Source organism: Amblyomma americanum, chromosome 6 (assembly GCF_052857255.1).
Source record: "Amblyomma americanum isolate KBUSLIRL-KWMA chromosome 6, ASM5285725v1, whole genome shotgun sequence".
NCBI lineage: Eukaryota > Metazoa > Arthropoda > Arachnida > Ixodida > Ixodidae > Amblyomma > Amblyomma americanum.
In genome coordinates this window covers 151,568,909-151,589,925 of record NC_135502.1, presented here as the reverse complement: position 1 = coordinate 151,589,925, position 21,017 = coordinate 151,568,909, and the positions used below count along the sequence as shown (strand labels likewise).

General features: G+C 45.3%; 1 long non-coding RNA gene across 1 annotated transcript; it reads left to right on the top strand.

Annotated features, from left to right (window-relative positions):
* Positions 1-3,675: 3,675 nt before the first annotated feature.
* Positions 3,676-20,206, top strand: LOC144095024 (uncharacterized). Its single transcript, XR_013306672.1, has 3 exons — positions 3,676-4,962; positions 15,582-15,739; positions 20,029-20,206. It is a non-coding gene; the product is annotated as an uncharacterized LOC144095024 (long non-coding RNA).
* Positions 20,207-21,017: the final 811 nt, after the last annotated feature.

Below are 21,017 nucleotides of genomic sequence, written 5' to 3'. Positions count from 1 at the left end.
TTGTGCATATACAGTGTATAGTTTGTACATGGTCTCTTTGTTGGTGACTGACACAGTGGCCTCATTGGCTGAATATTATATTATTACGAAGGTTAGAATTTGTTTTTCTCACTCCGGACGAGCTTTACAGGAGCTTATAATGCCTTCAACAGTCATGTCTTTTTTATTGCTTTAGCTAGGATACTGAGGCTCAAATGAGCGAGCATCTGAGGCCAAAACACCAGTATAACTTCGTGCCGTTTGTCAGTTTCCTTTATAATGTGCATAACTGTTCAAGTAGGAAATAACTTCAAGTCTTAGTGGTCCTTCATTTGCTTTTGCTTTTCAGCCTTTATGCCAGATGTCAGATTTTGGAGGGTAGTTTGTCACATCCTTTATCATTGAAGTAGGTAGCACAATGTACCAGCCGTGACAATTGCTCATTATAATTAAGCACCACACCCTCCCTTTATGAGCACACCAAAGCTGAGATCTGATGGCAACTTTGATGAGTATTGACACCTGAAGTTGTCTTGCTACAAGCATAATGTTACGAACCACTTTAAAATTTCCTTATGCTATTGGGTTCAAATCATGTTTTTGCTTGCTGTCAAGCTCGCTCAACGGCACTTTCATTGTGAAAATTAGTATAACACTTGGAAAAGGCAGCTAGGGCCTTCATTGAATGTGAGTGGTGCACACTGGAATCCTGCTCCTGCAGCAAATCATGTGGGTCATATTGGAGGTTGTGTTAAATGGTAATGAAGCATAGATATGAAAATGGTGATACACAGTTTTTACCAATTTGTGGCCCTTGACCAATTTCTGTCTTTTAAAGGCACTTTACTAAAAAGACACTGAAGTGCACTGGAGCCGCTGGAAACCTTTTGTGTGAAAAAAAGGCATACTGACTGCGCTCATGACAATTTGATGATTGTGCAAAATTTCAAAATGACCATTTTACTACTTCTTTATGAACATGTACTCTCTAGTGTCACATAAGGTGTAATGACAGAACTTGTCTTTTTTCTTTGCACTTCAGTTTGTTTCCATTTATATTTTGTATTTCTTAGCATGAACACCACAGGCCATGCACTCCTGTAATACTATGTATAAGGAAACAGTGGCAAGTCAAGTGCCTCTGCGTGTGGGCCCCTCGTTGAACACTATTCTAAGACACTAAGTTGTTTGCCTTGGTCTATATCAATATCTCATGCGCTTCAAGCTGAAAAAATTATGTTTCGTTGAATTTCGACTACAAGAACTTTGCTAACTAGGCAGCATGTTGAGGACACGTTTGAATTACTACAGGTCAACCGGCATTAGTGCCTTGCTTGACAAGGGCATGGGCAAGAACTGCAATTAGAAAATTGCTCTTACCAGTCACTGCGAAGCCGCCGCGGTGGCTGAGTGGTTATGGCACTCGGCTGCTGCCTGAAAGATTCGAATTAACTCCCGGCCGCGGCGGTCAAATTTCGATTAAGGCGAAATTCTTGAGGCCCGTGCACTGTGCGGTGTCAGAGCAGTCTAAAGAACACCAGGTGGTCGAAACTTCTGCAGCCCTTCATTACTGTATCTCTCATAGCCTGAGCCGCTTTGGGACGTTACACTCATATAAACCAAAACATAAACCAAGCCAGTCACTGCGTGTTGATTTAAACACTTGCAGTGCGCCTACTATTTTTATCTTCAGTATTTCTTACCACACATACTATTCTGCGATTTTCAATGATGAAGTCAATTTTTTTCAATAATTGTGCAGTTAAAGTTGCATGTTCTAAAATTCGAAGCAAGCAGTTGCCTTTTGTACTTCACACTGCTATCAGAACTCACCACTATTGCATGACACCATGAACGTCAAGGTCCAAGTCTTGTGTTGGTAATAAACGAAATGATTTCTTACTTTCTTGCTTCAACAGGCGTTAAAGCATACTGCTGTTGTTGCTGTGAAGCGTACAAATACAATTATTATCATATTCCTGGCTGAAAATATGGCTAAGAATTTTTATATGCGTGTTCTTTTTCCTTTAGGTGTATCTAAATTCAAGGTACAGAAGGTAATGTATGACACCGTGAAGGGAATCCCAAAGGATGCAGTATTTCACAAGTGAACTGCCATTCCCATCTGGTCAACAGAAGCAGTTGTACTCTGCAGTTCCAGTGGCAAGAGCTCAGGAGGTGACAGCGGAAGGCAAGGAAAAGGTTCTCCACAAGGCTAAGCATAGAGGGCTTGCATAGTCGGTTCTGAAAAGAATTATGAGACATCATTCCAGCGCACAAAAATTATGTCCGGTGTCCGTGGTGTCTATCCTCTTCGTTCGTGTATTTTTGTGCACTGGAGTGTGAAAAATGGATGAACTGAGAGGTAATTGTGTATGTGAGAATTACGACTCAGGTTTGTTAGGGGTTTATAATATGAAAGCGCCAAACAAAGGATATTGCCAAACATACAAGACGTGATCAAATAATTGTAGATGTTGTCTTCATGTGAAAGTTTATTTACAGGAGGTTGATTGATGGGTCCAGTTAGCTCGTGTGAGGATAAAAGCAGCTTAAAGCCTAGGCTCTATGTGCAGTGCGGCAGTGCATGATCAGTGAAATTACTCATAATGAACAACTTTTAGTGAATATGTACTTCTCATGCCACGGAAACAGAAGACGGACAGTACTTAGCAGTCATTTGCCCTGAAGCTTGGATATTAGGTACTGAGGCCTAAGTGATGTTGATTCAGTATAGGCATTCGTGGGTGCCGCCACATTTGCCATCGTCCATGAATCCTCTGGTTGCCTCTACTTAACAACGAAAATTTGTATGTTATAACTTGTAGCCATCACTGAAAAGCATTTTGCATGGAAATAAGCTTGAATTGAATGCTAGCTGGCCTATTGTTTAACTGTCAGATGCCATGATGGAAGTGACTGTTAGAGTCCATCATGTAGCCCATAATGAGCCCCTGTTGGCCCTTACCTTCTCTGCTCTCTTGTCTAGCTGTTGTGCATACAGTTTTACAAATCACGTTCTAACTTTGGCTACTTCAGTTTACATGTAAACAAATTTTGGCTACTTTTTACTCAAGCATAGGTGTGCTTGAGCACTCTTTCGCTAGCTTTGCTGCATGATTTGAAAAAATAGTTTGTAGCATTGAATATGACAAAGCATATCTTAGCCACTTTTTTCGCACTTAGCAGGGACGGCCCAGTGGGGCCTGTTAGAGATGGCTCGAAGCGGTTGCAATACTTTCTTGCATACATGTTGGGAGGAATCATGCGACTTGGGAGTTATGTATATGTGTGGCAGTAAACATTGCTACTTTGGAAAAGGCACCGGTCTGCCATACAATGTCAGCGAAGCTTAACGAACCCCACTTGGTCTAAACTAATTTGGAGCCCTGCACTGCAGTGTCGTGAAGCCATTATTGTTTTCTGCCTTGCTTTGAGAAGCGGCTCTTGCAAGTGATCTGCCTGCTTAGAACCAGTCAACTTGTTAAGCTTATTCACTTAACTCATAATCAACTCGGACATTTTTTATAATTGGAACCCTAACGTCGATGCACAAAAGGAGTGCATCTCACTGGAAGACAGGGCGTGCTAGGCACTATAGTGGGCAATGCACAGTACGCAGATTCTAGTGTGGGGTTTGTATGTGTGCAAGTGTCTGCACGTACTATGCAGTCAACTGCACCAGAGGCTCAGGATATGTATAACAAGCTATACCTAAACAAAACTCATGTGCGCTCAGGCAGCTTTGGTTTTATTACACTCAGCAGGAAAAATAATCTGGCAGCTTTTTTTGCACATCTGTTGGGGTTTTACCAGTACCAGAGTTCATCGCATCTTGTTTAAGGTTTCCTTTCGTATCATAAACATTCCACTCTTGTCATTGTGTATGTGGCATTCAGCTGAAAATAAAATTCAGCAGTCGGCTTTTTATGCTTTGCTGCCACATTTTTGGAAGAAATGAAGAGGAATGGCCTTCTAAATAGATGCCGCCAGCTATGCAGTGTTTTACAGTTCTGCACCCTGTGCGCATAAAAAGTCCCAATACATGGATTTTTTCCACCCTGAAATATACTCGCATCTGATATTTTTTTTATTCGAACTACATCTTAACTCTTTTTTGTGCCCATCTTTATGGGCATCTTGTAATCATTTCTGTAATTCCTTGATTTCTCTTATTTTTTGTTTTATGCAACAGTAGAATTTCCATATCAATTTATTTCTCTAGGCTACCAAGTATTAGTATCTCTGAGCCTCGTAATGAATCAAATTACCGGAGATGCTAGAGTGCTGTTGATTGTCTCAGAAAGCCTGACTGTGTTAGAAGGACTGTCATGCTCAATATCAGCTGCAATGCCAAAATATGATAGGAATTCAGATTATGATGCAGGCGTAACCCAACTATGTTTTAAATATATGCAGTTAGCTATGAATACAAACGAAAAACACAACGCAATAATTCACATTTTCATTCACACAGCATGATGATGAACAGGGGAAAGGGGGGAGGCACCTCAGTGTTTTTCGGTGTCTTCCCCCTTGTCCGTGTTCATCGTTGTACTGTGTGAATGAAAGTGGGAAATACTTGCTCAATCAGACACTGATTTCAAATAAATTAATGCACGTGGGGTGCTTTATGTGAGTAGCATTGATTTACTATAAAGCAGAAGACAGTTGATTTACTGCAGAGGCATTGCAAGTCGTATTGAATGTGTACTGTGTGTTTACACTTCTGAGCTAAATTTAATATCAGTATTTGCTGGTTGTCTGCACTGTGAATATTATAGTGTATTTCACACAAATTCGTGATTTTGTTCTGTTGTTCTTCAGGCATTGTGTACACAGCTGAAGTCAAGCTGCTATCAGGGAAATTCAACCTATTCGACTTTGTCAGAAAAAAATGCACGCTATAATGCTAGGGGCCTCCATCTTGGCTATTCTGCCAATTTTGTCAACCAATGATGCTAAGGATGCTTTTGTCCAAATGTGAGCATTTTTTCTTTCTTTACGATACGTGCTTGCTCTTAGTCTTCGGCAAGAACAGAAATGATGTGGTTATGTGCATGCTCCAGTGTACAATCATGTGAAAAATTATGATGCTGCGAGTGTGTGGCACACTATGCCTAACTGCGTGCAGGTGCCATCTGCTGAGATGCTCGTGCCATCAAAGCCGACGCAGCGAGATTGATGGATGTTAATGCACCTGACACGACATCAGGAGTGCTTGCCGTTTTACACCATTTGGCATGCATTCGCTGGGATCTCTTAATTTTTCTCACGATAGTATATTCAAACTCACAGCATCTCAATAAAGACATTCTACGGTATACCAACCACACCAAATCGAATGGTACACCGACCACACCAGGAAACACTAAACCAAAGCACACCAGAGCCGGCATCAGACAACCGGGTCACAGCACAGAAAACCAGACCAGGAAACACTAAAGCACACCACACTACGCCACATCAGGACCTGTGTCTGAATATCCTGGCCTGGTCGGAGCGCCAGACACGGTCACACCAGAACCCGTGTCTAAAAAATCCAGTTTGGTATAAACACCAGAAACGGGCTAGTGTTATTTTTTTCGACTGGGTATATGGCATTTCAATCAATCAACTTTCAATCAACTTTATTCAGCATTTTTTTGTCCTGAAGAGCAGAAAAAAATGCTAGGGTAGGAGCAATAAGCCACAAACTCAGTAGCTTGACGAGGCTCCCACCCCTAATTGACAAGGCCAACAGACTGTCACGTTATTACATATATATATACACACACACACATACACACACATATATATATATATATATATATATATATACATGAAGGACTTAGAACCAGGGAAGAAAAAAAAAGTATGCAATGGAATGTGCAGTAAGACAGGTGCTATATCTGAAATAGTTTTGATGTGAGAAATGAGCATGTATCTGTGTTAACTCGTCGCAGACTATTTATACATATGAAGATTACAATTCAACGCACAGAAAATGAAAGAAACATATCTAGCAGGAAAACAAAAAAAATCGCGTCAACAGCTCCAAAGGGTCAAATATAATCGGGTGTACACAAGTTCACATAATAGAAGCAGGAAAATAGACGATGATAAGAAGATACAATACATCCGCAATACAAAAGCAGTTTGTGTCGGAGAAACATAATTAAACTCATATGTCTTCAAGAATAAGGTATTTCTGCCACTTGTATTTGCTAAGGTTATGTATATCTATATTTTTATTTTGTAGGAAATTCAAATATGTAGGCATGTGGTACTGCAGCATGTGCCGACCCTGATTAGTGCGGGAAGAAGGTATAGACCAGTGTTCTCTGTTTCTGAATATGTAGGGCACTTCTAAAGGTCGATGTAAATTACATAAGTTGAGGAAAGTTTCGTTGTTTGTTTGAACACTGTGTTTGTACTTCATAATGAGGTTAAGTTTATGTATGTGGTGTATGGGGAGTACATTAAACGAAGCAAAAAGTTCTCTTGTATGGGCTTCATATGAGGCATTTGTTACATGACGAATTGCTTTCTTTTGTAATAGCATCAATTTGGTAAGGTTGGATTGAGTTGTGTCCGTCCATACAAGACTGCAGTAGTTAATATGGGGAGCGAAAATTGAATTATAAAGGATTAACTTAATTTTAGTCGGAAGCATCGTTCTAAACTTACACAGTACGCCACAAGCTCTTGCCAGGTTTCCCGCCACGCGTTCCACGTGGGCATTCCAGTTTAGATGTTGATTGAACGTCACACCCAATGTTTTTATTTCTTAAACGACTTTTATTTGTTCGGAACCGAGTTTTATGTCGATATCCCGACTGATAACCTTTTGTACAGGAGTAAATAATATGGCTCTTGTTTTAGCAACGTTAATTTGTAAACTATTTATTTGAGTCCATTGAGAGAATTTTTCAAGTGTAACATTTGCGAAATCAGTGAGTTCTTCAATACTGGCTGACTGGAAAAAAATGCTTGTGTCGTCTGCATAAATGACGTAAGATGCAAGTGTGCTGGTGTTTACTATATCATTTATGTAAATATTAAATAAAACCGGTCCGAGTATACTGCCTTGCGCCACACCTGAAGTGACATTTAATAGGGAAGAGTGAGCTTTGTTAATCACGACGCATTGTTTACGGTGGTTTAAATATGACTTGAGAAGGTTACCAGAAACTCCTCGAAATCAATAATGCTCTAACTTTGTAGATAAAATTTTGTGGTCAATTCTGTCAAATGCTTTCGAGAAATCGATCAGAATACCTAGGGTCATTTTGTTATTTTCAAACCCTCTAAGTATTAATTCCTTCTGCGTCAACAAAGCTAATTCAGTGGACATACCTCGACGGAACCCGAATTGCTGTGGAGATAAAAGCTTGTGCTTATCACAGAAACTGGTGATTCGCTTGCATATTATTTTTTCTAGACCTTTGGAAAAAACGGGTAACACTGAGATCGGTCGATAATTTGAAAAGTTATTTTGATCGCCTGATTTATATATCACTCCTACTCTTGCACACTGCATAATATCTGGAAAGGTACCAGTATGTAAACACGTATTGTAAATGTGACAAAGAGCTGGAGTCAGCAGGTCTAAGACGTATTTAACGGGTTTAATTTCAATATCATCAATGTCCCGGGCTTTACTATTCTTTAAGGACATAAAGGTAGAGTAAATTTCTTCATCAGTAGTCGGTTCAAAAAAGGCAGATTTAGGATTGGGTGCACCTAAATATTTTTTAATTTCAGCGCTGTCTTGTATAAGTGTTCCCGAGGAAATATTTGTAAAGTATTTGTTAAACTCGTCCGCTAGGTCCTTCCCTTCTAGTGTTTTAGCATTTACTGTTAGTTGAAGTACTTGATTGTTGCGTGTGCCAGTATTCAATAGTTTGTTAAGTTCGCGCCATAAAACATCAGTCTGACTAGTTGAATTGTTAAATAAGTTTTCAAAATACGCATTTTTCGTTTTACGCAACGTGGTTGTGACAGAATTTCTGTATTTTTTGAAAGCTGAGAGGTCATCTAAGCTCCTTGTCTTCACGAACTTTGCGTATAGTTGTTCCTTTCTCTTAATCATTTTAAAGCACTCATCTGTCATCCAAGGCTTGCGTAACTTTTTAGATTTGTTTACAGTTTTCAGCCTAAAACATGTGTGATAGCATGACTTAAATAATGAGAGAAATATTTCATATGCTTGCTGAGCATTTTGGCACGCAAAAACCGGACTCCATTTTATACTGCTTATTTCATTCCTAAACACCTCTAGGGTCCTGGAACTTATATCTCTGGCAGTGTACGAATCGGAGTGGCTAATCTTTCTCTTAAGAAATGTATTACATTTGTAGATCATGTATATAGGAAAGTGATCACTTAGTCCCGTGATTATTCGGCCCGACTTAACACAGTCACTCATATTATTAGTCACAAATACATCTAAAAGGCTCTCTGAATGATCGGTGATTCGTGTTGGCTCTGTTATGACATTGCCACAAGATAAAGACAAGCAAAATTTGAAATTCACGCGAGGCAGCAGTGTTACCCAACAGATTAATGTTACAGTCACCACCTATAATGATTTGCAGCTTATTTGTAATTGTGAAATTCAAGAGCGTTTCTAAAAACTTAAAAAAGCGGTATATGTTCCCATTAGGTGGTCGGTAAATGACAGCAAACAACTTATTTTCACTTTGAGTTGTTATAACCTCGTAATCAGCAATAATTTCAGATAAGTCTGGCTGCACAGCACATGCGAACTGTTTTGATACCAGCTGTAGTACACCGCCACCACGTCGGTGGGACCTATTCAGAAAAAAACTCTCGTATCCCGGGAGATTCAAAACATCAGCTGTAGAAGAATACCACGTTTCGGTAACCATAATAACATGAAACATGAAACGGAATTCGGCAAGAAAAATAACCAGTTCGTCGTTTTTCTTTCGCGCAATTTGGGCGTTGCAATGCAGAACACTGATATAACTGTTGCCAGAAGGACAGGTAACATCGTTAGGAGCAGCCATCAAAAATAATCAGACAAGTACAAAAAGAGCAGGCAGTAGGCACTCAGGGAGGGGCGGTTGCATTGGGAGAGGCGGTTGCGCTGCGCATCTTATCCAGGTCGGACTCACAATCAATTCGGATAACTCGGGACGTTTCCGTTTTCCGTGCGTAAACCCTGCCGTTCTTTACCCATGCGTAACGCCAGCCCACCTCCCGTTTCCTGCCAATTGTCATCCCAAGCAACTTTTTCATTTTTGGGCACAGATGCTCATTAACAAAGACAGACTGTTTCTCTGAGAAACCTAGTTCATCTGCACCGAGCCGAATTCTCCGTGCTTTCTGAAGAATGGCATCGCGCTTAGCGCGGTTGTTGAATGCTACTACAATGTTGTTGTTTCTATTCGTGTTTTTCTGCGGCCTTTCTTCGACAGTATCGTCGTCGCCGTCTTTCTGGTCAGCGGCAGTGCTTCGCACAGGCACCCGGTGGCAGATTTCAACATCTTCTTGCGTTATAGATTCGCCAAGTGCGTCACCAAGCCTGCCAAGAACGTCAATCAAATTTTCGTTTTTGTTCTCAGGAATGCCTTTAATCTCAAGATTTTTTTTCCTCGAGTACTGATCCTGTGCGGTGATGGTGCCTATGAACTACTGGCAACGTATTGATTCCTTTTAATATAATTTTGATGCATAGTGTTTTGTTCAGCTGTAGTTTAATTTGAGCCCTCTACATATGGTGAGTCCACTTCAGATAAAGTTGGGACTTCGAAATTGCCTCAAGTTGCATTTGGATTTGTAGACCTGAAAGCTTCATTTTGTACAAGAGTATTTGAAAGAGGATTTGCTGTATATTGTAACGGAAAACAGGGAGACAGGTCGCTAACCAGCAGAATACAGCAAGCAGCCAGCCAGCCAGCGAGAGACACTTCAACGTCTTCGAAGACACTTCAGCGCCACCTGAGAACACCAGGTGGCATTACTCCCCCTCCAAAAAAAAAAGAAAAACAAAAGCGGGGTTGCAGTATGGGCAGTGGAAAGAGAAAAAAAACAGCACAAGCACACAAAAATGTACAAGGGAGGTGGGCGAAGGTGTCCCACGCGAAAACTAGCAGAACACTGAGCGTACTATCCATTACCGCGTGAAGTAGGGTTTCATGCGGACAATGTGCACAACCTCAGAGCGGGGTGGACGACGCTGAGGCTGCACAGTCCCGTCAGGAAGAACTTCGTAGGTCACTTCGGTGACGCGGCGCAAAACTCGGTACGGTCCAAAGTAACGGCACATCAGTTTTTCAGACAAGCCTGGGCGGCGTACCGGGGTCCACACCCAAACTTGGTCTCCCGGATGGTATTCGACGTGCCGATGACGGAGGTTGTAGCGGCGTGCATCCGTACCCTGCTGCCGCTGAATGTGAAGACGGGCAAGTTGACGTGCTTCCTCGGCGCGCTGAGCGAACTGCTCGGCGTCTGGCGTGAGTGGGTGGTCATCAGTGCTGCATGGAAGCATTGCATCCAGCATCGTCTGAACGTCACGTCCGTAGACCAGACGAAATGGTGTAAATCGGGTCGTCTCCTGGGTGGCCGTGTTGTAAGCGTATGGGACGTACGGGAGAATCTCGTCCCAGGTTTTGTGCTGCGAGTCTATGTACATTGCGATAATGTCGGCGATCGTTCTGTTGAGTCTCTCTGTGAGCCCGTTCGTCTGTGGGTGATAGGCAGTAGTTTTGCGATGGTTCGTGTGACTGAGCTCGAACACGTCGCGCATGAGCTGTGCCGTAAACGCCGTACCTCGATCAGTGATTACGTGGGACGGTGCGCCATGACGCAGCACGATTTGTTGCATAAAAAACTGGGCGATCTCAGATGACGTACCGCGCTGCACCGCTTTAGTTTCCGCATACCTTGTTAAATAGTCGGTCGCGACTATGATCCATTTATGACCGGCCGATGACACAGGGAATGGGCCCAGAAGATCGATGCCGACTTGATCAAAAGGCGTCCGAGGGGGTTCAATAGGTTGGAGCAAGCCCGCTGGCTGGAGAGGAGGCGCCTTACGACGTTGGCAATCGCGGCAGCCTCTGACGTAACGCTGGACGGCGTGAGAAAGTTTGGGCCAATAATACGCCTGGCGCACGCGTGCAAGTGTGCGGGCAAAGCCCAAGTGGCCGGAGGTCGGCTCATCGTGACAAGCAAGAAGGATATCGGCGCGGAGATCTGCCGGAACGACGAGGAGGTGCGCTCGGTCAACAGTGCTGGAGTTTTTCCTAAACAAAATGCCGTTCCGGAGACAGAAGGCCGGCAGGTTTCTAGAAAATTGTCGGGGTACGACAGAAGCTCAGCCCTCCAGATAATCAATGATAGGTCGCAGGTCTGGGTCAGCTCGCTGGCGGGTCATTAGGTCTAAGGCGCTGACAACTCCAATAAAACCACTCTCGTCCTCTATGCTATCATCCGCTAACCCGACGGGCGCGCGAGAGAGTGCGTCAGCGTCTTCGTGCGTCTGGCCAGATTTGTGCACAATAGTGTAATCGAATTCTTGGAGGCGGAGGCTCCATCGGGCTAGGCGCTCCGATGGGTCGCGAAGATTTGCAAGCCAGCACAACGAATGGTGGTCGGTAACTACTTTGAACGGGCGGCCGTAGAGGTACGGACGAAATTTCATGGTTGCCCACATAACCGCAAGGCATTCTTTTTCTGTGGTCGAATAGTTTGTTTCAGCGCGAGAAAGCGTGCGGCTTGCATACGCGATGACCCTTTCCACGCCACCTTGGTGTTGGACGAGTACGGCGCCGAGGCCGACGTTGCTCGCGTCGGTGTGGACTTCGGTTTCAGCCTCTTCATCAAAGTGCGCAAGAACAGGGGATGTTAGCAGTCGTCTGCGCAGCTCGGCAAAAGCCTCCTGCTGCTCGGCAGCCCACACGAACTGTGTATCATTGCGCGTGAGGTGGTACAGGGGTGCGGCAATCTTTGAAAAGTCGGCGATGAAGCGGCGGTAATATGCGCACAGACCCAAAAAACGTTGCACACTTTTCTTTGTTGCAGGAACAGGAAAGTTGGCGACGGCAGCAGTTTTCTCGGGGTCGGGCTTAACGCCATCGGCACTCACGAGGTGACCGAGAAACTTCAACTCTTTGTACCCAAAGTGGCACTTCTCGGGCTTTAGCGTTAAGTCGGCCGATCGGAGGGCATCTAATACTGTCCTCAGGCGTTCAAGGTGTTCGGCAAAGGTTTCGGAAAATACGACGACATCATCGAGATAAACCAAACAAGTTTGCCATTTTAGTCCAGCGAGAACGGTATCCATCATCCGCTGGAAAGTTGCCGGCGCTGAACATAGCCCAAAAGGTAGCACTTTAAATTCGTACAGTCCGTCGGGTGTCACGAACGCCGTGTTTTCGCGGTCCCGCTCGTCGACCTCTATCTGCCAGTACCCACTCTTTAAATCAATGGAGGAGAAGTACTGGGCGCGACGAAGTCTGTCGAGCGAGTCGTCGATACGAGGCAGCGGGTAGACGTCTTTTTTGGTGATGTTGTTCAGTTTCCGATAATCCACGCAGAAGCGGAGTGTCCCATCCTTTTTCTTCACCAGCACGACAGGTGAAGACCAGGGGCTGCTGGAAGGTTGAATGATTCCATCTGAAAGCATCTCCTTCACCTGCGTTTGGATCGCCTCACGCTCCTTCGGTGAGATACGGTACGGCTGCTGATGGATGGGGCGGGCATCGTCGGGCGTAATGATGCGGTGCTTGAGAAGAGCCGTTTGCCGGACTTTCGACGAAGAAGCGAAACAGGAGGAGTATTCAAGTAGGAGGGCACGTAGTTCTCGCTGTTGAGTCACCGAAAGGTCCGGGCTGATGTCAAGGGATGGGCGCACAGGTCTAACAGCTTCGAACGCGAAACATTCAGAAACCTCCGCTAAGGGGTCGGCGAATGCGATGGCAGTAGCACGAAAAAGGTGCCGGGGCTCGTTAGAGAAGTTAGTCACCAGGAGCTCAGAGCAGCCGTCGCGGAGATGGATGAGACCTCGCGCTGAGCAGATGCCGTGGGTGAGCAAAAGGGACAGGTTGCCCTCTGCGACCGCTGTCCCTTCACGTAGTCCGTCGCAGTGAACACTCACAAAAACGCTGGCGCGTGGCGGAATCCAAACGCTCTCGGCGGATATTCTAAGGGCGGCGCGGCGTGGACAGTCCTCGGAGTAAACATCAGCTTTCTCGGTAGAAAATGTGACAGTGCGCTTTCGGAGGTCAATAATAGCTCCATACTCTCGGAGAAAATCAACGCCAAGGATACAGTCACGGGAGCAGTTCGGTAGAACTAGGCAGCTGACAACAAATGTGGAGCTGCGAATTTGGACTCTTGCTGTGCATAGGCCAAGCGGAGTTACGACATGTCCGCCAGCCGTGCGAATCTGCGTGCCGGACCATGGTGTCATTACTTTTTTAAGAAGCGCCGCTAGCTTTCCGCTTAAAATCGAGAAATCAGCGCCAGTGTCCACCAAAGCACTAACCTTATAGCCATCGAGAAGCACGGGTATATCCAACGAGAATCGATCTCCGAGTTCAGGTACTGCAGTCGTTGCCTTTAAATCGCGGTCGGTCGCTGTTCGCGTTGTCGGGGGGTCTTGTTCGTATCGATTGCCAGCGGCCTCGCCCCCTGAGGTCGCTCTCTTTAGTTTTCCCGGCGGGGACTTGGCGACCGTCTCTGCGCCATCCAGGAGGAGCTTTGGGGCTGTGGCGAAGGTCGGCGTGGTGATGGAGACCGAGACTGCCGCTGGGGAATTGTCGCCATGCGCTGCTGGGCTACGTAGTCCTCGATCTCCCGGGGTCGTTGACCTCTTGGTGGACGGGGCATGTCGATAGGGAACCCCTGCAGCCCAAGCTGTCGATACGGGCACTGGCGATACAGATGACCGGGTTCCCCGCAGTGAAAGCAGAGACGCCGCCGATCCGGAGCACGCCACAGGTCCGTCTTCCGCTGGGGTGATCGTCGATTGTCGATGTAGTACGTGTCGGGGTGTGCGGAAAACAGCGAGCCTTGATTGGACGGAGGAAACTGCGCCGAAGAGGGCGCAGGACGTTGCAAGGCTTCAGCGTACGTTGGACGACGGCACTCCGTTGGTAAAGGCGGCGGGTCAACGGACGGGAACGAAGGTCTCAAGGCTTGAACCTCTTCGCGGACAAGGCTAGCGAGAGAGCCGGCCGTCGGCAGGGGAGCACCGAAAAGCGCCTGGAGCTCTTCGCGCACAACGGAGCGGATCAGGTCGCGGAGAAGACCAGGGTTAGCCCCGAAGGCAGGAAGCGGCTCTGTAAGTGAAGCGGCGAGTACCGGCCGGTCGTAGGTGGTAGACCGCCGCAAGAGCATCTTCTCCATCGTGACCGCCTCCGAGAGAAACTCAGCAACAGTCCCAGGTGGACTGCGCACGAGGCCAGCGAAAAGTTGCTCTTTAACGCCGCGCATGAGATGGCGCACCTTTTTATCTTCGGGCATGGCCGGGTCAGCTCGCCGGAAGAGCCGAGTCGTATCCTCCACGTACATGCTTACAGTCTCATTCGGCATCTGAATGCGAGACTGCAAAGCCCGTTCAGCCCGTTCTCGACGATCCGTGCTGGTGTAGGTCTCCAGCAGGCGTCGGCGGAACTCGTGCCATGATGTTAGGGCGTCTTCTCGGTTTTCGTACCAGGTACGTGCACCATCCTCGAGACTAAAGAAGACGTTTCGAAGTTTAGCGGCGTCGTCCCACTGGTTGAATGAGGCCACGCGTTCAAACTCGAGAAGCCAGTCCTCTACGTCTTCGAGCTGACTGCCGTGGAATGGTTTGGGCAGGCGCGGATTCTGCAAGGTGTAGTAGGCAGCAGCTGGCATGACAGGTCGATGGGTGGGTGCTCTGGCAGACTCCAAAAGCCCGTGTTCGGGAGGTACGCCTTGATTTCTCCGGCTAGCACGGTGCACGGGGGTGTCCACTAGCGAAGGACTGGAGCCCAGGGTATCCGGAGGAGTATGAGACATATACAGGGATCTTTACCCAGCGCCTACACCAAAATATGTAACGGAAAACAGGGAGACAGGTCGCTAACCAGCAGAATACAGCAAGCAGCCAGCCAGCCAGCGAGAGACACTTCAACGTCTTCGAAGACACTTCAGCGCCACCTGAGAACACCAGGTGGCAATATAATATCTAGCCTACTACAAGAAATTAGCACTAGCATTAGCCTAGCTGTTCTTAGTGGCAGCTGGCGGTTATGTTCTTACATTACTCATTTAGCTCCAGACTACAATTTTGCCATGGTTCAAGGTGGCCTTAAAGTAATGGCTTCACTTTTTCCTCCTTATCTTATTGTTTGGGAAGCGTATGCCATTGAGTCGTGCATAAAAGGAAGTTAATATGATGATGCAAAGATGGGCGTTTAGAAGACAGCAGAGAATTTTGTTATCATTAAGCTGAGTCACACCACTGTGATCATGGGTCTCTGAGTCCTCTGTATTATCCTATTCTACATCCTGATTTTTTGTTGAGTTGCACATGGTTCCTCGAAGAGGGAGTTTTATGAATGGTTCAGTGTATGGTTTTCATTGCAGAGTTCACATTGTATAATCTGTATAATCTATTTCAGATCAAAAAGCTAGCACTCTTTGGGAGTGAGCCAGCTGATGAGGCTACAAAACTTATTATGAAGACTAGTGAAGACTCATGTGGCCCTTATGTACACATTGAAGGGGCGGGGCGAAAAAGAAGCATTTAGGAACCTACGGCTGTACAGCGCAATTTTTGGTGAGCACATGTGAATCTTCCGAAGGTTATAGACATTTTGTGAACACACAATCTAATTGCAGGAAAAAGCTACTTTCAATCTACCTGGTGTGGTTTTCAGCACTTCCGTTATCAATTACTAAGTAGCCATCCAAATTTAAAGGACTACAGGTACCAAATTTTTGCTTGTGCGTTTTCTTCTTTCAAACCATGCGTTAGACATTCTATACATGTACGACCACTAAATAATTTGCTATTTAATTTCATAGTGGTGGTTCAAAAGTGCAAACACACACAGACCAAGAGACGAGACACACAAACCAGCACTGATCTTACAACTGAATTTTTTTATTAGGAAGAAGCACGTCATATACATAGACACGGAAAAACAGCGCTCATGTGCGATGTCGACAAGACTCCTAGTGCTAGTAAAAGGTAAAAACCGCTTTAAAAGCATGTGTGTATCTGCAGGACCGCCACCCACTATGTAGCATATTGACTTCTCGAAGCAATAATGTAACAGATGGCGTACTCACGCACCCATGACTTTTTCTGATAATATTAAACGCCTCAGCTACTTCTCTAGTGTGCTGGTCAGAATTAGCGAACATGACATCAGTATCGTCAAAAAATGGCGTATATTTGCACGTGAAACAATGCTTAGCTAGGTTAGTTTCTTTCTTAAAGAATTAGCGTGCTCCATAAGGCGCACGTTAACGCAGTGGCCAATCTGGCCTATGCAGGTAAGGCCACAGGACAGGGATTTGATACACTACGCCAGTCTTACAGGGAACATATCTTTTTTCATGATTAATGTTTCAAGCATTTCTTCTGCGCCGTTCATGCTTTCTTTGAACTGCCGCCCCCACTCTCTAGCTTGTTAGGTGCGGGGTACAGAACCTTTACCCTATGCTTGCTCCCCACTCTTTAATCCGGTGCGACAGCGTGTGGACATATGGCATAACCACTACCTGTGTTCTCCTTTCTTCCGAACCCTTTTCCAGCCCCGAGGTACTTGCAGACGATTTCAGCTCATGGAGGACTTTGTCTGCACTCGAAACGAGAACTGAGTCCCAGAAACCAGCTTCCCTACATCTGTCTATTTGGGCTAAGAGACTGGGCATCATTTTATGATAAGATTTCTTTACTGCCATGCCTATGCATCTCGTAATGATGCCACTTTTTACAAGCTTTGAACGAAAGGGCCTTTAATTCAAAAGGGGCTTTTCACTTCCAGGGGAATACTGCCAACAGACATGGTTGGGTTCGGAAGAGAATTTTAAATCAAGGAATTGCAGATTTTTTCGTGAGGGTCTTCATGTGTGAACTTCAGCCCTGACCCATTACGTGCAAAACCATCAAGAACATTTGACACAAATTCGGGATTCACTGACCAAGCCAGCACCAGGTAATCGTCCACATAACAGAAAATGCGTATGCAATAACCGGCTAGATCAGTCTCAGCTTTCATATCAACCCGGCTTAAATAAATGTTACTGAGAATGGGAGCTACCTTGGCACCTGTGCACACACCCGATTTTTGCATATAATGTCGACCATCCCACTCAACAAGCGTGTTACTCAGGTAGTAAGATAACAGTTCCAGAAAAGAAACTGTTGTGATTCAACACTCATTTTGGAGGATTCAACACACATTTTGGAGCACGCATTCATTGCTGTCTTCTGTAATACATTGCTGAACATACTGGATTAGTTCAAAGTGTGGAACAGAACAAAACAAATCAACCACATCTATGCTTAAACCATCACATAGTGACAGGCTCTCATTTCGGTGGAAATCAGCTACTGCCTCAGAATTAGGTATGAGAAACGGATCCTTTACGCGAAGTGACGACAAATGTTTGCAAAGATAGGTAGACACAACCAACTGCCAAGATTTGGTCTCAGAGACGATTGCGCGGAACGGAACGTTAGGCTTGTGCGTTTTAACACTAAAGAAAATTTCTAGCACCGATGTTCAGAGGAGGCGATGACTTTACTTCGGAAGTTTTAAGTATGAAGGAATAGCAAAGAAAGTGAAGGGAGCTGAACAATCGGTGCTAGAAATGTTTTTTAGTGCTAAGATGCACAAGCCTTAATTTCCTTTCCGGGCAAGCGTATCTGAGCACAATTCTTGGCAGTTGTTTGTGTCTATCTATCTTCGCAAACATTTGTCGTCACTTCGCGTAAAGGATCCGTTCCTCGTACCTAATTCTAAGGCAGTAGCGGATTTTCTCCGAAATGAGAGCCGCGCACTATGTGATGAGAGCGATAAATGCCTGTTCCAAAATGAGTGTGGAATCACAACAGGATCCTTTCTTTAACTGTTATCTTACTACCCGAGTAACACGTTTGTTGAGTGGCATGGTCGTCTTTATATGCAAAAATCGGGTGTGTGCATAGGTGCCAAGGTAGTTCCCGTTCTCAGTAACATTTATCTAAGCAGGGTTGATATGAAAGTTGAGACTGATCTAGTCGGTTATTGCATATGCATTTTCTGTTATGTGGATGATTACCTGGTGCTGGCTAGGTCTGTGAATCCCGAATTTGAGTCAAATGTTCATAGTTTTGCACCTAATTGGTCGGGGCTGAGGCTCACACATGAGGTCCCTAAAGAAAGAGTCTTGCAATTCCTTCATTTAAAATTTTCTTTCGAACCCAACCATGTCTGTTGGCAGTATTCCCCTAGAATTGAAAAGCCCCTTTTGAATTACAGGCCCTTTCATTCAAAGCTTGCAAAAACTGGCATCGTTACGGGATGCTTAGGCATGGCAGTAAAGAAATCTTATCATAAAATGATGCCCAGCCTTTTAGCTCAAATAGACAGATGTAGGGAAGCTGGTTTCTGGGACTCAGTTCTCGTTTCGAGTGCAGACAAAGTCCTCCGTGAGCTGAAATCGTCTGGAAGTACCTCGGGGCTGGAAAAGGGTTCGGAAGAAGGGAGAAGAAAGGTAGTGGGTCATGCCATATGTACACACGCTGTCGCACCGGATTAAAAAGAGTGGAAAGCAAGCATCGGGTAAAGGTTCTATTCCCTGCACCTAACAAGCTAGAGATTGGGGGCGGCAGTTCAAAGGAAGCATGAAGGGCGCAGAAGAAATGCTTGCAACATAACTCATGAAAATAGATATGTTCCCTGTAAGACTGGCGTAGCGTATCAAATCCCTCAGTCCTGTGGCCTTACCTACATAGGTCAAATTGGCCGCTGCGTTAACGTGCGGCTCATGGAGCACGCTAATTCTTTAGGAAAGAAACTAATCTAACTAAGCATAGTTTCACGTGCAGATGTACACCATTTTTTTGACGATACTGATGTCTTGTTCGCTCATTCTGACCAGCGCACTAGAGAAGTAGCTGAGGCGTTTCATATTATCAGAAAAAGTAATGGGTGCGTGAGTATGCCATCTGTTACATTATCGCTTCGAGAAATCAATATGCTACTTAGTGGGTAGTGGTTCTGCAGATATTCACGCAAAAAACAGCGCATGTGCGCTTTTTTTTTCCTGTATGTATATATGACGTGCTTCTTCCTAATAAAAAATCTGTAGTAAGTTCAGCGCTAGTTTGGTTGTCTCGTCTCTTACATGGTTCGTATGTGTTTGCGCTTTTGAACCACCACTATGCATCAACACCAACTAGCGGAATGTGCAGTATTTCTACAATTTATTTCTTCTTGACGCTGTTTCGCTTTCATCAGCCGAACGATGACTGTGATGTGAAGTTGGTGTTTATGTCACATAAGGCATAAAAATCTGTTATACTGTTGCTGACAGGTCATTTTTTGTCATTCCAGGTCTTGGAAGAGGCTGGACTAAATGTCGTAGTCAATTAAAGCTACATATCAGCGATTGTATTAGTTTTTCTAGTTGCATCATGTGACCAAAACATCAACTTTATGACAGTCGGCGTTCAGTCGATGAAACCAAAACAGCATGAGAGAAGAAATTCGATTATAAATTATTTAGCGTGGTTGTAGGCAAGTACTACCTGGTAATACATGTATTTTATTATCTACCGCATCATTTGACAGAAGAAAACAGGCAATAAATTTAGGTGGCTATAGTCCTTTAATGGCTCATGCACCTTTCGGTTATTCTTATTATGGATATTTATGTTTATTATGGTTACGGATATTAACAGCAATCGAAATATGCTGATATTTCAAGCATTCCACATTAGAGCATTGCATATGGCTATGAAGCATTTCCTGAAAGATGTGACTGTAATACTTTTCAAAGTGATTTTTTTCCACCATACTGAATATCAATTTGATGTATGTTTATTTGTTCACTTTTACATCTCCTATGCAGCACAGAATCCCAACAGCCACCATGGAAGGCAACAACAGAGTGGCGGCATTCGCGCTGGGGGCGAGAGACTGGGATGGCGGTCGGAAAGTTCGGACGAAAGGGGCGGACCCTTCACCCCAGTAATTGGGGCTATGTATGCAAGAATGCCCAAAATGTCTTGAAAAAACAAATAAATAAATAAGAAGCATTCTTACTTGCATTGTAATTGCAGTAGTAACATGTACACAAAAAATACTGATGTGAAGAAAGCCTCTCTGGGTTGGCAAGGTGGGCCTTAAGTCTAATTGGGTCGGTGGGCCCAAGGCATACAGCTATTGGTTCCATATGGGTTACCTTTGTTGACTCCCCCAAGTTATCACCTAAGAAGCCCGCTGGGACCAGAACGGCTAGACCACAGGGGCCCAGTACGGGCTAGCCCAGGGGTGCCCAGTACGGGCTAGCCCACGGAGGCCCGACACGGGCCAGCCCACAGAGGCCCGGCACGGGCCAGCCCACGCAGGCCCGGCACGGGCCAGCCCATGGAGGCCCGGCACGGGCCTGCCCAAGGGGATCCTGCGCGGAGCCTTGTGGGGCTATGCAGTAAGCCCACTGGGCAGCCCTTGAGGGTCCCCACCGATGCCGAGTTGCAAATCCCGCGCATATACCACGTCGGGCCCCTATGGGCAGCCCGAGCCGGGCCCACAAGGACCCGCAGTTCACAGCCCCATATGTGCTACAGGGGACTGCTTTGAATCGAGTCACGTTTCGTTCTTTGGCACAGGGCATGGTGGCACCCTGAGCGAGGTGATGTTGAGGAACCATTTCCTCTTTTTGGTTCAGGTACTTGGCTTTGTCCTACCAGACTGCATTGCTCGAGTGAACACCTGCATCTAAGACAGCGACCTGAAAATGCTGAATTACGGTAATACTTAGAGTTACGACGCTACAAGGAACATCGAGCAACACGGCATCAGCACCTATGGAACCCATCCGTCATTGCTCATGGCCCG